At 39.3% G+C, this 24,428-nt stretch overlaps 2 long non-coding RNA genes across 8 annotated transcripts in view; one reads left to right on the top strand and one right to left on the bottom strand.

The window, feature by feature from the left end:
* Nucleotides 1-24,428, top strand: part of LOC309666540 — a 444,368-nt gene that overhangs the window by 189,865 nt on the left and 230,075 nt on the right. The gene's annotated exons all lie outside the window — the stretch shown is intronic.
* On the bottom strand, nucleotides 11,496-21,621 carry LOC309666533. 4 transcript variants are annotated; one of them, XR_014267143.1, is made up of 5 exons: nucleotides 19,398-21,621; nucleotides 15,547-15,590; nucleotides 15,317-15,413; nucleotides 14,193-14,244; nucleotides 11,496-11,908 (listed from the first exon to the last, which is right to left on the bottom strand). It is a non-coding gene; the product is annotated as an uncharacterized lncRNA (long non-coding RNA). The 4 variants fall into 4 exon arrangements; XR_014267144.1 differs by having other exon boundaries at nucleotides 19,412-21,620; XR_014267145.1 differs by lacking the exon at nucleotides 14,193-14,244 and adding an exon at nucleotides 14,625-14,779 and having other exon boundaries at nucleotides 19,412-21,615.

The raw sequence follows: 24,428 nt of genomic DNA, 5'->3' as shown, positions 1-24,428 counted from the left end.
AGAGCAGGCACTGGGTGCCCATGATAGCAGGATTTCCTGGGACAGTGATAGATTGCAAGGCTGTCTGTCAACAACAGTTGAGAGACCCTGAAGTCCTACTCTCCTATGAGCTCCATGCACCATTGGGTCGCTGGGTATTATGGCTTTGCTGCTGGGGTCAACTCTGCTTGTTTCCTAATGCTGTGTTACCCGGTCCTGGTCAAATAGTCTTTCCCCTGGTTGGTATTGCCAAGGTCAGGCAAGCCTCATTTCTGAGATAGTACCCATTATGACAGGAGCTGAATGTGGCTGGAACCATGGCCACCATGACCAGCACCACCATCGCCATCATAGCAACATAAGGAAATAACTGGGAAGGAAGAGATTTGGGAAGAAAATAAAAGGAGGAAGGTTGCTTTCTTTGAATGGGAACTTGAAATTTGCTACCTGTTTCTAGAGCAGGTTTATCAGCTGCCTAGTCTTTCCTCCTTCCTCCCTCCCTCCCTTCCTTCCTTCTTTGCTTCATCTCCTCCTGGAATTGAAATATAGATTAGAGTAGCAGTCATATTTTGGGGAGGAATGTATGATAATGTTTTTGTGTTGTCATAAAAACAAATAAAGCAAACAACAATAGCAACAGCAATAAAGGCCAACATCACAATAAAAGAAGCAACCAATACCCCAAAACACTTGATTCATGGATTCTGTTTTCATACTCTAAGTGGAGAAGGGGAGATGTTCCAGTATTAGAAACTCCTCCCCCACCTTTGAATGATGGAACGCTTATTAGATTTACATATTTAATTTCAAAGAATAGTCAATAGAAAAAAAGGATTTATTAAAGTTGTGGATGGTGGGTCATGAAAAGGACCTTCTATCTTGAGGAGGAAGATAATTTCATTTCCCCCCAATATGTTTCAATACAATTTAAAATATCATGTCAACCTTATCTTCAAATTATTTTGGCTTGCAGACAAATATCCTTGCAACTCCAACCTTTAAGATGCTCTCAAAACTAAATAACATTAAAGTTATACAGCAATGCAAATGAGCTTTTGACATTAGTGGAAACAGTTTCAACGTGTTGATAAACTGCAACTTAATTAGCAATCTGCTGTAACTAAGTCACATTTAATGAAAAATAATGCTGATGTATTCCTGAGTGACTCTTACATGTACATCAGGTAAAAATGCACGGTAATAAGTTTTCTCATGAAGGTTCTGTAGCTATGTGAAATATATAGATGACATTCTAAGAAACCAAAAATACTAAAATATTCTGACCGGGCATTTAAAGATGTTAGTTCTGAGCAGTGATGCGATCTCACTGAATTTGGAATATTTAAGCTTCAGCATCTTAGATATTCACATGGGGTCTTCTACTCCTCCAAATCCTATAATTGTCTGGGTAAAACTTGTCCATCCTTTGAATCCCAGCTCAGATGTCAGCTCCTTCAGGTAAACTTTCTTATTCTTACCCCTTCCTTTGAATATCCACCCCCTCCTTTCTTCTATCTCTCTTAAAATATTTGACCCTTCCTGCCCTCCTCACGTTGTAGTTTGTCTTATTTGTTCTACGAGATAAGCGCCCTGAGGGTCACAATTCATTTCCTTCACCTTTGCATCTCTTACAATGAGGATATTATAGAAGTTAATTTAATAAACAAATGTCTCCTTATTGCATTATCCTGCTTTGTTTTCTTCATGGATATTATCATTAGCATTTTGCTGTGGTTTTTTTCTTACTCACTTATCATTCTCTTACTCTCAACTTAAATGAAGCCCCACAGGGAGCAGGGACCTTACCTGTCTTGTTTACTTCAGTATTCCCAGCACTTAGCATGATAGCTGACACATAGTAAGAACTCAATAAATGTTGTCAGCTGATTAAGTAAATAATTGAATGTAGAGCTGTATAAATTATTCAATGATGCAAATAAAAATTATAGAGGAAAGTGTATGTTGGAGGCCCAATTATCTTTATTGATTCATAGGTATATCTCAAACTACAAGCCCCTTCAAGTCGTTTCCATGAACATTCTAAGGCCTTTCTCTTTTTCATTGTTTCATGGATCCCAAGCACCACTGGCCAGGTAAGAAATGGAAGAGCAATGAGAATCAAGAGCTCACTCATAGTTACAAAGTATCGATGAGAGAGGCGAGATGAGAATTCACAGCTCTAGAATTTTGGTCCATGAATCTTTTTCTGTCTGTCTTAATTTGTGGTAGATTTACTGTGAAACTAAGGAAGCATAAGCTTCAGACCCTTCCCTTGCATGGGCCCCTTCCAAAGCCCTGGACCTAATTTTGTATTTTTAATTTTTATTTTATTTTTCTTTTAAAGAGGATCTCCCCATCCTCAGTGATATGAACCTCATGCCCCACAAAACCTAGATGCATCTCTCCTCCTCCTCCAAACTCTAACTTTGCCTCAGTTCTGCACAGTCACTCACCACACTTGCATTCTTTGAAATCTGGACTCTTTCAGTTTCTGCTTTTCTTGAGTTCTCCGATTGCTCTCTGTGTATTGATATTCTACCAAAGCTTTCCCCCAGTCTCAAAAATTCTAAAAAATACTGTGGATTTGTAATCAGACTACCAAGTTTAAATACAGATTGTGATTTCATAATTTTCCCTGGCCTTTAGTTATTGGGATAGTCTAAATTTCCCATGTTTTAAGGAATATTCAAAGTCTGGATTTAGAGATTTTATTTAGTCTGAAAGCAGTTTTGTTTTTCTCTATAACCAATTAGGCCCCCACGTGTAATGAGAAGCATGTCTCATCTTTAATAAATACCTGAACAGACCTGGGTCATTGTCACGAATAAAATTCCATCAACTCTAAGAACCAAATACCCTGGCTGTGCAAGAATTTTGGGGGCACCAGATACCCATGATGTTTTAGCTTTTAATTCCCCTCCAGGTCTATACACTGCATTTTCAAATTTTTTCCATAATTATTTCCAAAATGCATCAGAAGCACAAAGCTATCTTTTCAGTCTTTACTGTTTTCTCTAAACATCTCCCTGAATTTTAAAATTTGGTTGTTCTTTAAATGTTGAAAAATTCAGTAGGAAAAACACCTTTTCTTTCCCCTTACTTGTATTTTTCAGCTTCCAAAAATAAGGCACACTATAGCAGCAGCTGTAAGCATGAATAAAAACACAATAATAAATGAGTTGGACCTCAAAGAAAACATTCCAGGCCAGTTCTTGCATCCCTTATGCCAACCTTGGCAGAGGTTTTATGTTGCTGGGTCAGCTGGTGGGAAGGCTCCAGGGAAATCAGGAGAGCTGCCTGCTGCAGATGATAGCTCTGCTCCTCTCTGCTCCTGCAGGTGTTGGGCCAGCCCCGGGGCATAGTAGGTGCTTAGCAATTGTCTGCTGAATTGGTTGCCAGTACCAGGAATCTAGAATGGCAGCAGCAAAGGAAAGCGATATTGATGGCCACCATTTATTGAGCACTTACTATGTGCTCGAGCATATGCACAGTGCTCTATATGCAGTCTCGAAGGGCACTGGACATTTTGCTTGAGCTATTCTGATGTAGCTGTTTTGACATAGCTATTTGGACACTTTAGCAAACAAACCATAATGTTTTCAGCTTTCTATATTACCAAGTCACTGGCACTCTGACTCTCTCTGAGCCATAGCCCGTTACCAACTCCCAGGCCCGAGGCAGGGCTCAGGCAGGCGTGAGGGATAGGAAGCCTCTCACCTGAAAGCACACGAAGCAGGGTTCATATGATTATCACACTTGCTAAGTACAAAAAGCCTTCTCATGCCATCAAGCATCCTAAAAGGCAACTATTCGTTCTCTGAGAATTCACTCCTGTGTATCTCGCTGTCTCAGATTTCTTTTTGAACGTGTAATGGTCATACTCAGTGATTTTTAATTAACAAGCACATGTATTTACTTAAAAATAAAACTTTTTGATTTCTAGTTGGAAAACTAGAGCAGTGGATCTCAGTGCTCCTAGAGGCACATGTGAGAATACAAGTTTTAAAAAGGATATTCAGTATGTAATATACTTTTATCGCTGGAAAAGGATAAGGGTAATCATTAAAAGTATCAACTACACAAAAATAAGTAAAATAGAAAGTAAAAGTCCCCCACAGTTAGGGTGGGCATTTAGGATGGAGCAGGAGGCAGTGATAGCTGTATTTATTATTCAATGATGAAAAACAACAACAACAACAAAACAATGATTTTCCTACATCAAAACAAGCAGAGCAGAAATTCTTGCTTCAGTCTCTACAAGCTGAATCTCACACACCTATCTGGTAGACCTTGTCCAAGTTCACATGACTTTGTAACCATCAGAGTCATGTCTGTCTGATTCACAGGGCTTGCCCTTTTCAACTATACTTTCTGTGCCAAGCAGAAGATCTGAAAAACAGTGACCAAGCAATTGCAACTGACTGCAGGCAGCCTTTGGTGCAAGATGCTGGGTGTTGAACAACCTTGGCTGATAGCCCTGGCTGGGGCATGAGGTAGTTTGGGACAACATTCAGATCCTGCAACCTGAAGATGTCCTCTGCCCTTCGAAGGGCTCTGGGTGGCTGATCCTGGTGTTTGGGGGGCACTTGTTGCCTTGGGTGAGATGTAATAGCTTTGTCACCTCATGGAAGTGTCAGCTGGTGTCATATCACAGTGTCATCTATGAGTAAGGATGGACGGAAAGCAGCCACACTTGTCAGAGCTGTTTGTAGTTTTGTAATGCTGTGGCGAAAATGGGCCATTATAACCATTGTCTTAGAAGAAAAGCCATAGTAACAGCAAGCTATGAAATGATGTTGTGGCCTGTTAGTCTGTCTGACCTAGATAGGGAAAATGATATTCATGGAACTTTCTCTCTGCTTCCACCAAAAGGTTATACTTAGCAGAGCCCTGCTGAGGTTGTATGTATTGTGAGATGTGATGCGGATAATTGATCCCTTTACTCAAAGATCCCTTTTGTTAATGTTTAATAAATAAGCAAAACCCATTAAAGGCTGTGGTCAGTTGATCTGGCTGTGGTGAGAATCTTTTCTCTCTCAGCTGGAGAGGCTTAGGGACTTACAGCATTGAATTTTGAGATTATAGGAACAAATAGCTTTAGCTATTTCTATTGCCAGAGGTAGAAAATATTTGGCAGTAAAATGCCATGAAACAATTATTGGAGTTCCAGGGACCAGAATTACAAAATATTAGAATTGGAAAGAGGATTGGAGAGTAATGATTTTTTTAAAAATTTATTCATTCATTAATTTAACAAATATTTATTGATCGCCTACTATATCCCAGGCATTGTTCTGGTATTCATTGGAATCAGTGAATAAAGTGGACAGATATCTCTTTCAACCCTGTTTCCACTGAGTTCCAGAAAAGTCACAACCTTAAAATCACACGGCTAATTAGGAGGAAAATTATACTTGGACCCTAGTTCTCCCACTTCAAGCTTTGAGCTATTTCCATGATATCCCGTCACCTTAGTTCTAATAATATGCAGATGAAGTCAGTGTCTGCATTGAATAAAGTGTTGTGTTTATATTTTATAGCAGATTTTTTTGTTGTTCATTGAAATAACAGAGCTCTGACTGTATGTGTAAGTGAAGATTCCTTCCTCCCTCTCTTTCCTCTCTACCAGAATATATTTTTAAGTGCATACTATGCAGAGAGTGTCTGGCATATAGCAAGCATTCCACAAATATATGTTGAATAAATGAATGAGGATAAGCAATGAACAAGAGACACACATTTCCTGCCCTTGTGGAGTTTACATTCTAGAGATTGTGTGAGATATTAAACATGGTCACACATTATTTGCAGCTCCTCCCATCGAGAGGTGGAACCTAAAATTTTAAAATTTACTTTATATTGAGATATGATTGACATATAACATTTGTGAAGTTTAAGGTGTACAAACTTCTTGGTTGGATATATTTACATATTGCAATATGATTACCACTGTAGCGTTAGCTATCACCTTTATCATGTCACATAATTATCATTTTTTTTTTGTGGTGAGAAAAATTAAGACCTAGTGTCTTAGCAACTTTGAAGTTTGTGATACAGTATTGACTATAATCACTATGCTGTGCGTTAGGTGTCCAGAACTTATTTATTTACTAGTTGCAAGTTTGTATCCTTAAACAACATCTTTCCTATCTCCCCACCCAACAGTCCCTGGTAACCACCCTAGAACTACCATAGGACCCAGCAATCCCACTACTGGGCATATACCCTGAGAAAACCATAATTCAAAAAGAGTCATGTACCACAGTGTTCGTTGCAGCTCTATTTACAATAGCCAGGACATGGTATCAACCTAAGCGTCCATCAACAGATGAATGGATAAAGAAGATGTGGCACATATATGCAATGGAATATTACTCAGCCATAAAAAGAAACGAAATTGAGTTATTTGTAATCATGTGGGTGGACCTAGAGACTGTCATACAGAGTGAAGTAAGTCAGAAAGAGAAAAACAAATACCGTATGCTAACACATATATATGGAATCTAAAAAAGTCGACTTTTTATCCCTCTAAGGGATAGCATGGAAGGCAGCACACCCAGCAGTAGTCACTTTCATGAGGCTAGGTTCCAAAGTCAATATGCAAGGCAATAGTTACGTGTCAGCAATGCCTCGCATTGCTTCCTAACTTCTTGTATCATTTCTCTTTTGCTCTTTCTTGCTGCCCTGAAATTGCTTTTTTCAAAAAAGCGTTAACTGTCAATATTTACCTGTGGCTCTGTTTTCTAGGGAACCTGAAATAAAACAAATAGCTACTTACTTTACAGATCACAGAGATAATGTCTCTAAACGGCGGTCTGTACTCAGTAAATGCTAGTTCTCTTTCCTCCTTTTACCTTCTTCTTTTACTTCTCTAACAAAAAATAATTATATTTTTCTGTCTTCTGCATTATCCTCCTATTAATAAACTAAGCATGATTTATACAGTGGTTATAAACTCTTAACTAAAAAATTCTTAATGAGAATAAGAGAATAAGAGTAAGCATCTTTACAACTAGATAATGTGCAGAGAGTTCTATGTTTTCTTGGTATAATTATATGAGCACAGTTAAATCTCTGAAGTGTTGATACATCAGGGACTTGATCTGGGTTGGTGAAATGCTTGCGGAGAAGGTAATACACTGCATTACCTCCAGCCACTCTGTGTAAAAGCACTGGGTTTGGTAACACATCTGTCAACCCAAGGTTACCTGAAAACAGTTCCCTCCGCAATAGACTATAGCACTCTACCAAGAGTAATCATTTTATGTCTTTTTCAGGAGATTTATTTGTGCTTTTTTGTTGTTGTTGTTGTCTTTTTACAATTGTATAATTACAGTCTAAAGGAAAATTCTTTTACTTTCCACCTCTCCTGAAATACAAGATTTCTAGCCATTTGGGATTATTACATCTGCTTGCTCACAGTCACTTGTCTTCTTTCCCCAAATTCCTATGAATTAATAAGTTACCTTTTAAAAATAGTTCTTACAACCTCCCTAGAATAGGTTAATCTCATTATGAAAGTTTTCAAATTAAAATTAGAAACCATAGTCTTACTAGTTAACCTAATCCCTAGATTTAAAAAATCCCCCCCACCCCGCCTCAATTTTTCTTCTCTGAAGAATCGTTTTTTATTTTATGGTTAAGTTCTAGTTTTACTCTTCTTTGGTTATTCAGATACTGTATATATCTTATATATTTTTTTCTTTTTTAAAAAAATTAAGACTTTGTTTTAATCAAGGTTAAATAATCTTATTATTTAAGGAATAAAGTATTCCACAGCAGTATGGAAAGCAGCAGAACTCTGATTGCTCCGCCTTCCGGAGCCAAAATTCTTCTTCCAAAGGCAACTACTTTGAACTCTTTTGGCTGGTTATTTTGGTAGTACCCACAGCTCCAAAACACATACTTTTACTGTTATATCTTGAGTTTTCCATTTCAAGCATTATTCATTGACTTCCTACTGTGGAAGATGAGGATTTAGTGCTTTTCCCTGTCCTATTCCCTCAGACACCCAACAGAGTTCTGTCTCTTCCTCTGTTATGACTTACACCTTCGTTTTGATCGGCTACATTCTTCAGTAGCTTTGAAGTGTATGGATGGTTAGTCTTTTGAGAACTTGCAAGTCTAAAAATGTTCTATTCGACTCTCACACTAATTTTACAATTTCTGTGGGTGCATAACTTCACACTGAAAATCGTTTCTCAAAATTTTCTTCAGTCTTTTCTTCTCCTTGGTCTTAGTTTCAGTAATTTCTGCTTACTTGTCTTCAAGCTCATTGATCCTTTTCATTTTGCAGTGTTCAATTTGATGTTATCCCAAATATTTAAAAAAATTTAGATATTGTATTTTTTAATTCTAGAAATTCAATTTGATTTTTTTTCTTTTTAGAATTTCCACATCTCTCTTGAAATTATTCCCTCTTTATATGCATCCTTTTCTGTCAATTTAAAATATTTATAAAGTTATTTAAAAATCTTTGGCTGTTAATTCCATCATCTGGGTCATCTGTTCCTCTCCTTTTATTGACTATGTTACATTGTCCTTCCTGGCATGTCTATTGACTTATTTTGTATATTGAATATTGTGGATGATACAATGTAGACACTTGATTACCTTCTTTTTTTTCTCCCCCACCCCAGCTTTATTGATGTATTATTGACAAATACATTGCAACATATTTAAAGTGCACAATGTGATGCTTTGATATATATATAGTGAAATGATTCGCACATTCAAGTTAATTAAGACATCTATCACCTCGAATAGTTACCCTTTTTTTGCAGGGGGCAGAACAAGAACTTGATTACCTTCTTCTAAAGAGGATTGTCTGATTACTCTGATCCTACAGTGGCCTGGTTCTAAACTTTGTTGGGATAGGTTTATTTGTTTTTTTTTCCCTTAGTCTAAAACTTCAGCCCTTAGTTCTGAGATATGGCCTTTAATCCTAAGGTATGGCTCCTCTGATATCTTAGTAACAGCTCAGGACTTCATCTTAATTGCTATATTCATGCTATTAGGCAGTTGCTAACATCTCACTTCTTATCCTTCCAGCTGCTGCTTCCCACTAGATTCCTTACAGTCTTGCTCTTTGCATTTCGTTTTAGGAGTCAGTAACCATTTGAGAGCATTTTTAAAACTATTTATTTATTTATTTATTTATTTATTTATTTATTTATTTGGCTGTGCCAGGTCTTAGTTGCGGCATGCAGAATCTTTGTTGCTGTGTGCGAGATCTTTGTTGAGGCATGTGGGATCTTTAGTTGCGACATGCGGGCTCTGTTAGTTGTGGCATGCGGGCTCTTAGTTGCGGCATGCAGGATCTAGTTAGGTTTTGTGACTTTCCTCTCTGTAGCTCTCTCCTTTCTGGATTCCATTCACCCAACTTCCCACCAGTCTGGTAATCTTAAACTTTGATCTCCGACTCCCTAGGTACCTCTCCTTTCTGTATGGGCTCCCCTCCTGTGCATCTGGGAAGTACTATTAGTGGCAACCAGAAAGCACTATAAATGAAAAAGCCTGTTAAATTTGGATATCATTAGTGTACTTCCCTTCTTTCAAGCCTCCTATCTCCTTATTTCTGCCTGCTTTTCATTGCTCTCTAGTGGTTTTAGAAAGTTGTTTTATATTTTGTCCAAAATGTTGATATTTTTATAATAGTTATTAAAGGGAAGATACATCAGACATAAACTACATTGCTATAACCTAAAATTAATGAAGGTTTTGGAATAATCGAATGGGATAAATTCACAGAACAGGAACTAATCTAACATTGAATGTTAAAAAATATGACTGTTGTTAAAAGGTCTTTGGCCATCCATGATGGATACCTCTCACTTTTCTTGGGACTTTCCCACTTTCTCTCTCCAGATCTATTCTTCTGCCAGTTCCAGGCACCCTAACCTCTGCCTCCCAGTCTTCTGTGTGTAAATTTTAAAATTCCCATTACTTTATCACTTAGCTGTTGAGTCCGTAAGCCAGGACACAGAACTGATCCCCTTTACTTTTTTCCAGATGAACTCCAACTATAAAAAGTTTTTCATCTGTGAATACTCTTTATTGAATCTTTTTGAGGTTATAGAGAGTGGCCATGTCCACCATGCACAGCATTTCCATTAAAACACCCCCATGCAAGGTTTCTACCTTCCAAAGTGTCTCCTCCCTGTTGTCAGCAGGCATTCTCACTTCCCCTGAACACTCCCTGTCTTCAGGGCACCTGCCCTCCCTCTCAGATGATTTTCTCTTTTCTCTTCTACATTTATTTTTCAGAACAGATGAATAAATTGCCTTCGGTTGGTTGAGGATCCCCCTGGGTTCTTATCCTCAGTAGCCAGTGGCTCATCTGAACACATAGGTGCTTATCCTCAGAGGAGATACGGCAAGCTCTTATTTCTCTGTCTTATTCCATGATGGTGTCTTGTTCTCATTCTTTCAATCTTTGCTTTCCCAGATTATCTTGGGCCTTGGTTTAATTTAATTTAATTTTATTTTTCATTATTTTTATATGTAAAAGTGGCCCATAACTTTTTCTAAACGAAAAGGCCATTTCTACACTTTATAAGAGATTTACAAATATATTTTTGGTGCTTTGGTCTTTGTAAATCAGTTGCTTTTGGTGAATTATCACAGAGCCATTGATAACTCTGAGGTCCCTATTAACCCTGGATCATATTATTCTATGACTCACTAATGTGAAATAGAAGTAAGTAGGCCTTATTCTATTCTCAGCTATGTAGCTGTTAAGTACTAGGCCACACAAAATCATATGCTCTCCAATGACTTATTGTTCATACCAGAGAGTAATTGTACTGTTTTTTTTTTGTTGTTGTTGTTCTTTTTTTTTTTTTTTTTTTTAGTTTGTCCATGGTCACATCAGTGGATGGTGATTATTCCATCTTTATGTATAAGAATACAGCAGACTGCATGTAAAATGAGAGCACCGAGCCCATGCACTGGTGGGAAATCTTTGTCTTGGCTCCCAGTGACTAGTAATCAAGGAGCAAACAACAGTGGTGGTCAGGTTGCCATGAGACTGAGTGTTACGATCCTCTGGATTTAGGTTAACTGTCACTATGGTTTTCTCAGAGTTGGTTCTGACGTTTCTCAATCACCATAACCTTAGAGTGTCTTGTCTACTCGATAGAAAACACACACACAATGTGGCCTCTACATTGTTGCTTCGTTTTCCTCTCCTTTGGACTTGGGAAGAATCAGCTCATTCAGGGAACTGGAATCTCCCTAACTTCCATAGAGCAACTAGATGCAATAAAGAACAAGGCAAGGATGCAGAACCCATTTTGTTATTTCTAGATCTGGTTGGGCGTCAGGAATAGTATGAAAGAATTTCTTTAAGTGATAGTGAATAATGAAGATTAAGGGCATTTACACATTGATCTTATAAGAGACAAGCTATTTCATTTGTTGGCCGTCCAAGAGCTAAGCTAACAATCATTGTGTCCTTACCATGTACCAGTGCATAACATGTGTTTTTGATCACAACTCATCCTCGCAATAACCAGTGAGATAGGTAGCTTTATTATCCTTCATTCACAAATGAGAAATAGGCTGAGGATTACATAAAGTGTTCAAAGTGACAGGTTTCATAAGTGGTGGCACTGGCATTCAAGTCCAGGTGGCCCTGCTCCAGGACCTACACAGTGGACTAGAATTGACACATCAGTTTAGTTAGTCACAGATTTAGTAAATGGGTATGGTCAGCTGATTTCTAGGGGCCCTCTTCTACCCAAAGGTAATAACGTCGAGGACTCCATGGGCCTGTTTCCAAGGACTGGTTTTTCCAAGTGCCGAAATCTTCACTGTCTCAGATTGCTCACAAAGTTTATCCAGACTTGAGTCTCCACTTTTATGCTTTTTGGAGTGAATATCCCATATTAAGGGCTCTTTTATCAATTGTCATGCATACTTCTTCCCTCTGTATGAAGCATTTGAGATATTAGGAGGGAAAGGAAGACTGAATTAGACAGTAGAAGGAGATTTTAGTGCAAAAAAATTGCTTCCCCCTTGCCCCGCTTTTTTTAACCCCAGGAAGAGTCCTGGAGAAAAATGTAGGGTACTCAGACAGTAGCCCACTGGAAACAGGTCCCAATATTTAGAAAGATCTGTGATTTCCCAGTGGCTGGAAATATTTTAATTGGGAGGCTGATTCAGTGCAAATGGCCTGCAGCACCCAGCTGTGCCTGAACAGTTTTGACAGACACTTGAGTCATCAGTTAACACTCTGCTGTATGCACAATGAATTAGCTTTATTTATTATCCCTTTTAATGGTTGACATTGCTGGAAATTGCTGTGCTCTACTGTATTTTGTTGTTGTTCTTAATCATACTTTGATTTAGCTTGGTAATGAAAGCCAAGGAAATGTGCTATTATGCAATTTTTGATTCAGATTTAACATGTCCATATTATTTGGCCTAAGTGTCTGGCTCTAGAGGCAAAATCCCCGTAAACTAACAATTGAGTCTTTATCCAATATGAGTATGAGATCAAATCACTGGATTTTGAAAATACTGTGTTTACTAGCCCTGGGTATTTCCTAATAAAGACAAGGGCTGGGGCTGGGGAGCCACTTTGTTTAAAGTATTTGGCTACTGTCATGTAGTGATTCATTCATAATGGTATTTCTCCTCTGGACAAAAAAAAAAAAAAAAAAAAAAGAACATTTCAATAAAACGAAAAGGCAACCTACTTAATGAGAGGAAATATTTGCAAATCATACATCTCATAAGGGACTAATATCCAAAATTAATAAAGAACTTATACAACTAAAAACAAAAACAAACAAAAAAACCCAAACAATCTGATTAAAAAATAGGCAAAAGATCTGAGTAGATATATGTCTCAAAGAAGACATACAAATGGCCAACAGGTACATGAAAGGATGCTCTACATTATTAAGCATCAGGGAAATGCAAATCAAACCACAATGAGATATCACCTCACACCTGTTAGAATGGTTATTATCAAAAAGACAAGAAATAGCAAGTGTTAGCAAGGAAGTGGAGAAAAGGGAACATTTATGCACTGTTGGTGGGAATGTAAATTGGTGCAGCCACTATAGAAGGCTCCTCAAAAAATTAAAAATAGAACTATCAGATGATCCAGCAATTCCACTTCTGGATATTTATCAGAAGAAAAGGAAAACATTAATTCAAAAAGATGTATGCACCCTCATGTTCATTGCCGCATTATTTACAATAGCCAAGACATGGAAACAACCTAAGTGTCCACTGATGGACTAATAGATAAAGAAATTGTGTCATATATACAATGGAATACTATTCAGCCATAAAGAAGAAGGAAATCTTGCCGTTTGCCACAGCATGAGTGGACTCAAGGGTATTACGTTAAGTGAAGTCAGACAGAGAAAGACAAATACTATATGAAGCTTCTTATATGTGGAATTTAAACTAAGCTCATACATGCAGAGTACAGATTGGTGGTTGCTAGATGTGGTGGTGAGGGTGTGAGTGGGAGAAATGGGTGAAATTTTTTTTAAGTTCAAATAAGTTGGAAAGAAAAGAGGACTTTTCTAATGGTGCCTAGATGAAGAGAGAAACTATAACATCTTTCTTTGTTTTGTGCCACTTGAGAAAAGACTAGATTATCTAAGCTCTAGCTACTGTACTATGTACTTTGATAGTGCATTTTGGCCAGTGGCGTGGATAGTATGATTTTTCCTACTTTACTGATGAGAGAGATGAAGTAAAGAAATGTTAACAGAAGTGGCTAATGTCACATAACTGAAGAGCAGATCTTCTTACTTTGACCTAGGGCTCTTTCTGCTACTGCCTGTGATTTTCACACCATATTCCACAGAGATGCCTCGGGTGGTCATGTGTGTTGTGTGGCGATGGGGAAAGGGAAAAGGAGTGTTTGAAGGGAAGGTTGAGCTGATGAGCTCCCCTCCACCTTCAGATCAAAGCAATATTGCCTTGATTCATTTTAGGTACTAGGATTCCACAAGGATTTCATTTAAAAAGAGATTTCAGGTCTAAAAATGCTTGGGCTATAAATGCTTTCTTGATATTTCTGGTCTACCCTTTCTCACTTTTCCTTCCCTCTTGCCTTAAACTTTTCTAATTACTTCTCTCTTTTTCTCCAAAAAAAAAGGCAAAGGATGCATGGTGGTATGTGAATGGCCCCAGGCATGTGCTTGTGAGTTCAGTTCAGTTCAGTTCAATAAACATCCTTTGATTACCTATTCCTTCAATATTCTATTCAGTAGATACTGGTGGAGTCTGTCCTTTGATCTGGGGATACAAACACAAATAACATGTGGTGTCTGTCCTCACCATTGAATGTGTGACTTTGGGGTGGGAGTGAGGAAGCGAATTTCGAGACTGAGGGACCACAGATATTTAGAGATGAGAACTTTCGCTAACCCCACGGTGACATGGGCTAGGTAAAGTTTGGCTTTTGCTGACTCTCCAGTCCTGTGTCAGCATCCTCATTTCTCACACAGGTGAGGTTGAAGGACATCCTCTTAGAACAGCTCTGAAGAGAAAACCAGAAGAGCCAAGAGGACTGTAGTGCCTTCTTGTTCTCACTGGAGTGTTGCCAAGAGAACAGAGTTGAAGCTACAAGTTGGATGCAAGATTCCAATCTTAAGTGTTTTTTGGTTAGACTACACCTCTTTTGCTAGCTGGATTGTATTCACACATTTTTTTTTCAGGCAGGAAAGTCTGTATGTGAGCCCTTAGAAGCTATCAACAGCCAATCTGGATTCAATTAGAATGATAAATGGTCCATCATATTCTGATAGTCTCAGGAGATGCCACATAACCGCTGGAAAAAACACACAGAATTCATGAAACATCAATACAGTCAATGCATGTATTTTCCTCAAGATGCTATTGTCTCAGCATTAATAGACAGTTACCTGAATTTTAGAGACAAACGTGATAACCCTTGACAAATGCCCATTTTATGTTCTAAGGTTAATTAAATTTATGCTGCAATGTCACTCTTACAGATATTAATGCTCATTGCTCAGGATATAAGGGCAGTTTTAGCTGGGCTTCTAGTGACATAGTAGAGACCTTCCTTGAAATTACTTATTTTGAGAGTTTTCCAATTATTGGTGGCAATCCTGTTAGCAACGCGAGCAGGGAACTTTTCGTTAGCATAATGGACCCTACTTAAAAATCAAGTCTTTGACTCAGGGTTTGACCTGGCTATAGGATTTAGACTTGCTAATGGCTAAGCCATAAACTTCCAACTACTTGCAGGTCTATCCTATAGTGTGTATGTTAGTTTGCTACGGTTACCATAACAATGTACAATGGACTGGGTGGTTTAAGCAACAGAAATTAATTTTCTCACAATTCTGGAGTCTGGAAGTCCAAGATTAAGATGCTGGCAGGGTTGGTTTCCTTTGAGAGCTCTGGGGAAAAGGTCTATTCCAGACTGCTCTTCTTGGCTTTGTGAAAATGAATAAAGGAAAACCTCATTCAAAATGGAGTCAAGAAGCCTGGAAGGAGGAGCTCTCACACATGAACCACTCAACACAGCTGACTTTACAGTCCCAGCAGGAAGAAGCTCACGTTACATACCTCAGCAGGAAGAAGGGAAGATTTTCTCCTTGTTCAACAACAACCTAGCCAATGAGAAACTGCTGTAACTCAGCCAATGAGAAACTGCCACAACCCTGAACCCTCACTCTTTCCAATGAACTTTCATTCAAAACAGACCCTCCCAACTTCCTTTCCTCTATAAAAGAACTCTCCTCTCCTTTGTTCTCTGGACTTGCCTATGATTCCCCATGGTTTGCACACCCTGAATCACAATTCCTTTGCTATTCCTGAATAAACTCCATTTTGCTGGCTGAACCGCTTACATTTTTATTTTAAAGGTTGACAGTCTATAGATGGCCGTCTTCTTTCTATGTCTTCACATGACCTTCCTTCCATGTGTGTCTGTGTCCCAATCTCTTTGTCTAAGGAGACCAGTCACACTGGATTATGCCCATCCCTGTGACCTCATGTTACCTTAATTACCTCTTTAAAGATCTGTCTCCACATACAGTCACATTGTGAGACTCTGGGGCTTAGGAATTCAACATATGAATTTTGAAGGGATACAATTCAGCCCATAGTAGCGTATATTTGGGATAAGGCATCTTAGTTAGAACATTTCATGTAGATATAAATTGGTGCACTTTTTTCAAAATAAACTTTGGCTTCATTAATAGCATGGGAAAAACATGAACTGAGATCTTATTTTGGTTTATGATTTTAAGGCTCTAAACACAGGTAACAGATTTATGCACATATAAGTCTCTCAGGAGAGCTGTAAGATACTATAAATGGAAAAAGGAAGATAAACTCTTTGTTATAGAACCGTGGTGATGGACATTACACAAATAGATAACTAGATACTTAAGACTAAGTCCTTATGTGGTAAGAATAAAGAGGAAATGGACACTGTCCGTTTTAAGCCTTAGCGATGGGGTTACAATAAGATTATTATTGTTATGAGACCTTATTTAAAATTGCCTCATGCTGACTGATTTTGAGGAATTAAATATTATTCTGGCGAAATCAGTTATAAGAATTATAGGATTTGTTGAATCCCAAGAGCTGCTTTAGATTAAGTGGCATCAAATTCTGAACAAGATAAGCACCATATATCACTATAATGCCAGCCTCCTGGGTAGTGTTACCGAGCCACTCACTGTAATGCCAGCCTGTTCTCTAGGCCAGTTCAATTGTTGCCTGAAATTCCAGAAATGCAAAGCATCTTCTTGCAAAGTGTACATTTATTTATTTTACAAATAGTTTCTTAGCACTTGCCATGTACTATTCAAATGACTTGAATCTCCTGGCTAATTGAATCTCTATAATAACTATGTGGAAGGCACTACTATAATTACCAATTCCATTTTATAAACAGGGAATCAGAGGCACAGATAGGATAAGTTACTTGTCCATAGTCACACAGCTGTCTAGTGATAATGCTGAGATTCTGGCTCTAAGGTCTGGGCTTTTGCTGACTGTGCCATGCCACAGGAAACTAAGGGAAATGAAGAGAGATTGTGACCCCACATGGACAAGAAGAGGGTGATGCTGAGGAAGGTCCACAAAACAGGCAGAGCAAAAGGGTCTCTGAGGACAGACCAAACGATAGGACTGTGCCCTTTGGTACTGGGTCAGAAGCTGTTTGTTCTCTCACCTGCCACCCCATGACCCCCTCCATCTTCTGGCCCATCTCTCTGTTCCCCTTCACAGCTAACCCACTGGGAAGACTTGTCTGTATTCAGTTTCTATGTCCTCATCTCCTGTTCTCTCTTCTTCCCACTTGAATCTGATTTCCATCCTTTCTGCCTGCTGAAGGGGATCTTGCCAACGTCACCCCTTTCTTGCCACACACAGTGTCCATTTGTTTGTTCTTATCTTAGACAAACTTTCAGAAGCATGCCACACAGTGTGTGCTGCTTTCTTTTCCTGAAACATTTTGTACTCTTAGTATCTCATGGCATTCTCCTTCTTTCCCCCTATCTCATCAGCTACTGCTTCTCAATCTGTTTCTGTCTTCCTTTTATGATGTTGGAATACCTTTCAGGGGCTCCTTCTGGGCCTTCATCTCCTTTCTACTCGTATTATTTTCTTAGGTAATTGCTGTGGACTGAATTGTGCTCCTCCTCAAATTCATATGTTGAAACGGTTGCCAATGTGGCTACATCTGGAAATAGGATCTTTAGGAGGTTAAGATTAAATGAGGTCATAAGGGTGGGGCCTTAACCTGATAGGACTGTGGCATTATAAGAAGAGGAAGATTTCTCTCTCTCTCTCTCTCTCTCTCTCTGCCATATGAGAACACAGTGAGTAGGAAAGTGTCTGCAAGCCAGGAAGAGAGGCCTCACCAGAATCTGACCAGGCTGGCACCCTGATCTCAGACTCCTAGCCTCCAGAATTATTAGAAAATAAATTTCTATTGTTTTAAGTCCCTCAGTCTATGGTATTTTGTTATGGCAGTCTGAGCTGACTGATACAGTGATCCCATCAACACTTTGGTTTTAAATGCCATATACTACATGCTGATGACATAAAGATTTATATCTTTAACATTCTCCACTAAGCTTTAAATTCATATATGAAGCTGCCTATCTGACATTTACATTTGATGTGCAATAAATATGTCAAAGTTAATGTCAAGAAGTCTTGATGTTTATCTGCAAATTGGTTTCTCTCTATCTTCCCCTTCTCAGTAAGTAATACCATTGTCTATCCCTCCAGTAACTCAAGCCAAAAATTTGAGTTGTTCTTGAGTCTTTTCTTTCCCTTATTCTCTATGTCTCTTTCATCAGCAATCCCTGTCAGCTTTGCTTCCAGAACATATTTCAAGTCCATCTATTTGTCTCCATCTTCACTTCATAACTTAACCCAAATTGCTACAGTTGTTTGCTGGATTACCATATTTCTTCCTAGCTAGACATCCTTCAATTCTATTCTCCTGAAAGCAGGGAAAATCACCATCTTAGAAAATAACTTGGACTATGTTACTTACCTGCTTAAAATCTTTCCATGACCTCCACTTGCCCTTAGAATAAAATCTAAATTCTCTACCATGATCTACAAGGCTCTACTTGTTTGCTGCTATATCTCCCAGAGTTTAGAATAGTGCCTGGCATGCAGTAGGAACTCAATAATGCAATGTTGAATAGATAAAAGATCTGTTCTTTATATCTCTCACCTTATTTCATACTATTCTCCCCCAACTCATGAACCTTCAACCACACTTGCTTTTCTTATTCTCTTGCAGAAATATTGAAATATTTGGAGAATATGAACTATTAGAGAATATGACATATTTCTTCCTCAGGGCATTTGCATTTATTTCTAAGAAGAATCTTCTTCCCACGATATTTGCATGACTGCCCTCTTGCTTATCCTTCAGTTTTCATCTCAAGTGCTGCCTTCTCAGAGGGGCCCACCCTGACTACCCTCTATTCCTTTCTCTATTACATTGCTTCTATATTTAGGTATGCCAAAATTAGGGGTGCCTCTCTGTCTGCTGGAGTAGACCATAACTGAGATAGAAATTGCATGGTCTTCAAAGACAGAAAACCATTAAAGGGTTTCAATCACCATTTGCTAACAGGGTTGGACTCTTGGATATTCTAGATAAACAGTCCTGGACAAGGATTATTCTTAGGGAGGTTTCCATAAAGACATTGTGGACACCAGGACACAACTCATATTCAAGCCTCTGTGGGGAAACTCAGCAACTATTCAAGGAAAGAATGTGGATATTCTGAGCCTAGAGTGGATGCTGGGGTGTGCTACACAGATCTGCCCTTCAGTACCGAGGCTTCATTCCTCCAGCTGCTGGAAGACTTGCTGCTGACAGTCATAGCTGAGTCCTTCCTCAGGACCTGCCCTCCAGCAAAGGGAGATGCACTTGCCCAAGTATACTCACCCTCCCCAGGGGAGACCCCTTTCAAAGACTAGTTGTTGGAGGTTAGGAGTTACAAAGATCTTGTCCTGTTGTCTTGAGTTGGGACATCTCTGGAAGGCTATCAGCTCCACTGCTTCTTATGGATAGGCACCTACATCACATGTCAGTTTCTCCTCTGCCCACTCCCGCTTCCTCCACTCCCAATAACTTCACTGATTTGTTATTCCCAAGGGCACACCCAATGATTCACCTAATGCAAATCTGTGTCTCAGACCTTGTTCCAGAGGCATGCTGCCTGTGACAAGCCCTTTTGTTTGTTATCCCAAGACAGAAGTTATGGGCCTGTGGGGATATCCAATTTCCACTTTTCTTTGCTTTATTGGGGTTACAAAGATAAAACTTTCTTTGTAATTAGATATGTATTAAAAGAACACTACAGCAAGATTTCTAAACAAAGAAGCTGTAAGCTGGGGCTTCATTGGGGGCAGATATGTGAACCAATTTAGCCTTCTTTGCTTAAGAACAATAGAAAATAGTTGTAGTCTGCAAATCCCATCAATTTCCTGTGATTTATGAGCAGATTAATACATGCATTTTGGTGTTAGGTGTTTTAGGCACATGTGGATGATTTTCTTGAAAATCTGTCATATCATGCTGTTTTATTTTTTCATAGTACTTGTCATTATGTAAAAGCGTCTTTAGTTTTGGGGTTTATTTACTCACTGTCTTTCTGCTTTCACTAAAATAGGAGCTCCCTGAAAGCAGGGAGCATGTCATTCTTGTTTCCTGCTATAGCCCCAGCTTCCAGCATCTTGCCCAGCATGCAAAAAGTCTTGATAAATGACTGTTACATGAACACTGCTCTGTGCTCTTCTTTCCTCTTTTCTGATGTGTAGGTAAATGGTCAAGGGTCTTTAGTCTGGTGTGTACAGCCAGTGAGAACCCTGAGTCCTGCAGATGCTGATTAAGGTGGAGACGAGGAGGGTCTGGTCCTCCTAGAAGGTTCTTATAAACTGCCAAGAGGGGAGCTAGGACAGGCAAGATTTGAAGCTCATCTGGATGGGAGGCTGCCAGGCCAGGAAGTCAGGACAAGAAGTAGATCATGAAGCCAACAGGAGAATCCAGAAACCAGAGAGCAGGTCTGTGTAGATTACAATGCTGTGAATGTAGGTTTCTGAGCTGGGACTGAATCCAGTGTTGGCCAACTCACTCAATGTGCTTGAGTCCTGAGTTTCCTTATCTATCTAATAAGGTTAATAACAACACCCACGAAGTCTTATTGTGAAGACTTAGCAAATTAAATCTTGCACATGGAACATACAATAAATGTTAGTTCCTTTTTTAATATACAATTTTTAAAGATTACTTTCCAATTACATTTATTAAAAAATATTGTTATAGTCCCCGTGTTGTACAATACGTCCTTGAACCTATCTTATACCCAGTAGTTTATACCTCCTATTCCCCCACCCCTGTATCACCCCTCCTCCCCTCCCCACTGGTAACCACTAATTTGTTCTCTATATCTGTGAGTCTGTTTCTTTTTTGTATTATTCACTAGTCTGTTGTAATTTTTAGATTCCACGTATAGGTGATAGCATACAGTATTTGTCTTTCTCTGTCTGACTTATTTCACTTAGCATAATGCCCTCCAAGTCTACCCGTGTTGCTGCAAATGGCAAAAATTAGAACACTCTCTAACACCATACACAAAAATAAACTCAAAATGGATTAAAGACCTAAATGTAAAACAGGACACTATAAACTCCTAGAGGAAAACATAGGCAGAACACTCTTTGATGTAAATCGCAGCAATATTTTTCTTGGATTGGTCTCCTAAAGTAAAGGTAATAAAAGCAAATATAAACAAATGTTAGTTCTTCTTAAATAAGCCAGCCAGTGGGTCAGAAGGACAGGGCAGAAGCTAGTTGGAGAAGCAAATCTTGTGATTTGTGCACTCACAGAATGAATAACTGAGAGTTAGATGTCTGCCTGCTCATAGTGGCTGGACTTGCCATTTTACCCTTGATCTAGGGCCTAAACCAGAGGTAGCAGGAGCCACAGGACTTTGCAGCTGAGGCAGGATCCTGTGAGCTTTCTCTGCGAGCTCAGGGAAAGCCAGGGAGTCCCACACAAGCGGGACAGGCTCACCATGCAGAATAATTGAGAAGTTGAGGAGCGCAAAAGCAGAACCTAGAGACAGCCCTGCTCTGAGACCCCTGTAATTAGAGGGAGGGAACAGGAAGCCTTACATTTCTGCTTCAGGGAGTCAGCCCAGCAGTCAGCATATCCGAGAGATCAGAAGGCTCTCCTCTCCACCACAGTCTTCTGTGCTGACTTTCAAGCTACGAGCTCCTCTTGACTTAACAGATGAGGTTGGCTCTAGCCTGATCAATTCTAGGTTTGTGATTTGTGAGCCTGCAACAAGCACAGGCTGTTAAGTCCGCTCTCTGGCAATTTTATCTAGGAGTCCATTTAAGTAAATATCAGCCTTTCTTTTCTCTATAGCCAGAAAAAACTGATCCTGTTAAATTTAATGGCAATGCTTTAAATTAGTGAGTCATCATTCCTCCAATGTGAACTCCCTGTAATGTGCCACGAGACCTTTCTAGCAGCCTGCACTCAGAATTGCAGAGCTGATCTCTCATGGCTAAAATATCTACAGGTTCTGCGCCTGTGAATGAAAGCAGTAGAACAGATTAAGCAGTATCCGAAGCCTGCTTGAGATTTAGAGGGAACACAACACTTTTACTGGTGTTCCTTTCCTTCAGGTAGACTTGCAAGCTTGTCTAAACTTTTGGAATTGTTTCTGTAGGTTACATAATTATAAGGATAGCAAAAGTTGCCTTGAAAGAGCTAGAAAAACCCATAGAATAAAAGGTTGGTAACGATGTGAAGTTTGAAATCACCTTGAGAGTCCAACCGATGATTAGGAAAGAGGTTTTTAGATTTGGGGCCAGGTTCTAAAACTTGGGTTCTAGTCACAATTCAACTGAAAACTGGCCATCTGACTGCAGACAAATCATTCCTCCCTCTAGAGTCTTATTCTTCTGGAAAATTGGGAAGGGCTAGTACTAGAACAGATGATTGTCAAGATCCCCTTTAATGCCAACATTCTGGAAAATGACCTCTTCTAGCACATGTGCATGTATGTGTGTGTATGTGAGTGCACACAAACACATATGAATACACACACACACCCATAAGGAAGATTGGTCCTAGGTTTCTATCTTAAATAATGGGCTAGATGCCAAGGCTATTTCCTGAGATGGGGAAGTCTGCCATGGGGAATACTGTGATTTTATTGGAATGTGTTAGGTTTGAGATGCCTGAAAGCAGGTGCCTGCCACATAGGCAAATTAAATACAGATCTAGAGCTGAATTCAGCAGAAGTGAATTTGAGATAGAAATTTGCACGTCAGCAGTATACAGATGATATTTAACCCCATGGGAACTGATGGGCTCACCTAGGAATAAAGTTTAGAGAACAAAAGGTGAAATTTCCAAAAGAGGAGTTCCAGGCAGGCATGTTTTAAACAATGGAACAGTTGAAGAAGTGTATGATATTCTACGTTGGACATTATTGGAGGATATCAGCCATTTGGGTATTTGTTATTTCTGCTAAAAGAACTCATCAACTTCTTTTCTCTGTTGTTAAACTCTGTTAACGTAAATCCGGTTTATATACTCTCATTCAAGTGGAATCAGATGTGTTTGTGTAAAATAAAAGCTGGAGTGTTCCCTACTGGATGCTTACAAGGATCCACTCCCCCCCCCCAGCATTACAGAACACCCCATTTTTTGTCCCTGTGTCTCCGGGAAAGTGAGGCAACCTCTAGCTCTAGCCATTGGCCTGATTGGTCTAAGAGTAGTCTCACGTCCTTTGCCTGTGATTGGTTCAGGGATTGTCATGTGACCCAGTTCAGGGCAGTGGAATGAGAGGAGAGATTTTCTGGGGTTTCTGTGGAGCCCTGGGAAATCTATGGATTTTCTGGGTTTTCTGATACTCCTGGGAAAGTTTCGGGAAGTGGCTCCTTTTCCTCCAAAGTTGTTGTGCATGGATGTGAAGACTAGAAGTGTAAGGACCAAGGATGATTAGGGGAGGGCAAATCTCAGAGAACAGCAGCGAAAAAGAGGAGCGGACCCTGGATAAAGCAAGCCCTGAAGCTCACCTTGTGTCTAGACTTTCAGAACTGGTAGCCAGTACATTTCACTTTAAGCAACTTTGAATTGGATTTTTGGTACTTGTGGCTAAAAGTAGCCTCTATGAGATACAGTCTTGCTAAATTAAATAGTTCATTTATTGGTAGAAACTTGCAAAGTACAAAATGTTTGGCTCAATATGTCTTATCTCCAAACATTTCATTTGTGTTTTTAAAATAAAGGTTGAAGCTGCGGCAGAAGTGAAAAGAACCTGTCTTTTCAAGGGTCATATTAAAAGTTCTCGCTTTCATATTTAGCTGTCACTGGCAGACCTCTTTGATGGCTGAGAGGCTCAGGTTCCAGAATTAGATCCTCAGTCCCCTTTGTTGATCTTACTGTGAATGCTAACTCTGCCTGTCAGATCACAAGCCCTGAGCTAGAGGTGTGTTAGGAGGGAGAGGGTGAGAGTGAGAATGAGGAACAGGGTTCAAGGGCATGGGTACTTATGAGAGTCAACAACCTGTGAAACGAATCCTGTGACGTTTGCTCAGGGTGACAGAAATGAGAGCGGTTCATAGTTCTAATCTTCCTTATCGATAATGGTTGCAAAAAAGGGAAAGGGAAACCAACATGTATTAAGTAGCTACTATTTTAGAGGCACTCTGCTTGGAGCTAGGAGCTTTTGTGCGTGTGGGGTGGTAGAGACAGGACACTGTCATTAAGGTATGTGTCTTCTCTTGCTTGCATGTTGGGAGGCATATTATTGTATTTAATTCTCAAAGAAGTTCATTGCAGTGTTATTATTCCTGTGTTTATAGCGTGAACAGAGGCATAGAGAAGTTGAGTAACTGGCTTAAATTCACACATGGTGTTGAATCAAATCAGATTAAGCCAC

This window comes from Balaenoptera physalus (assembly GCF_965194825.1).
Source record: "Balaenoptera physalus genome assembly, chromosome: 9".
NCBI lineage: Eukaryota > Metazoa > Chordata > Mammalia > Artiodactyla > Balaenopteridae > Balaenoptera > Balaenoptera physalus.
This window is presented reverse-complemented; position numbering and strand designations above follow the sequence as displayed.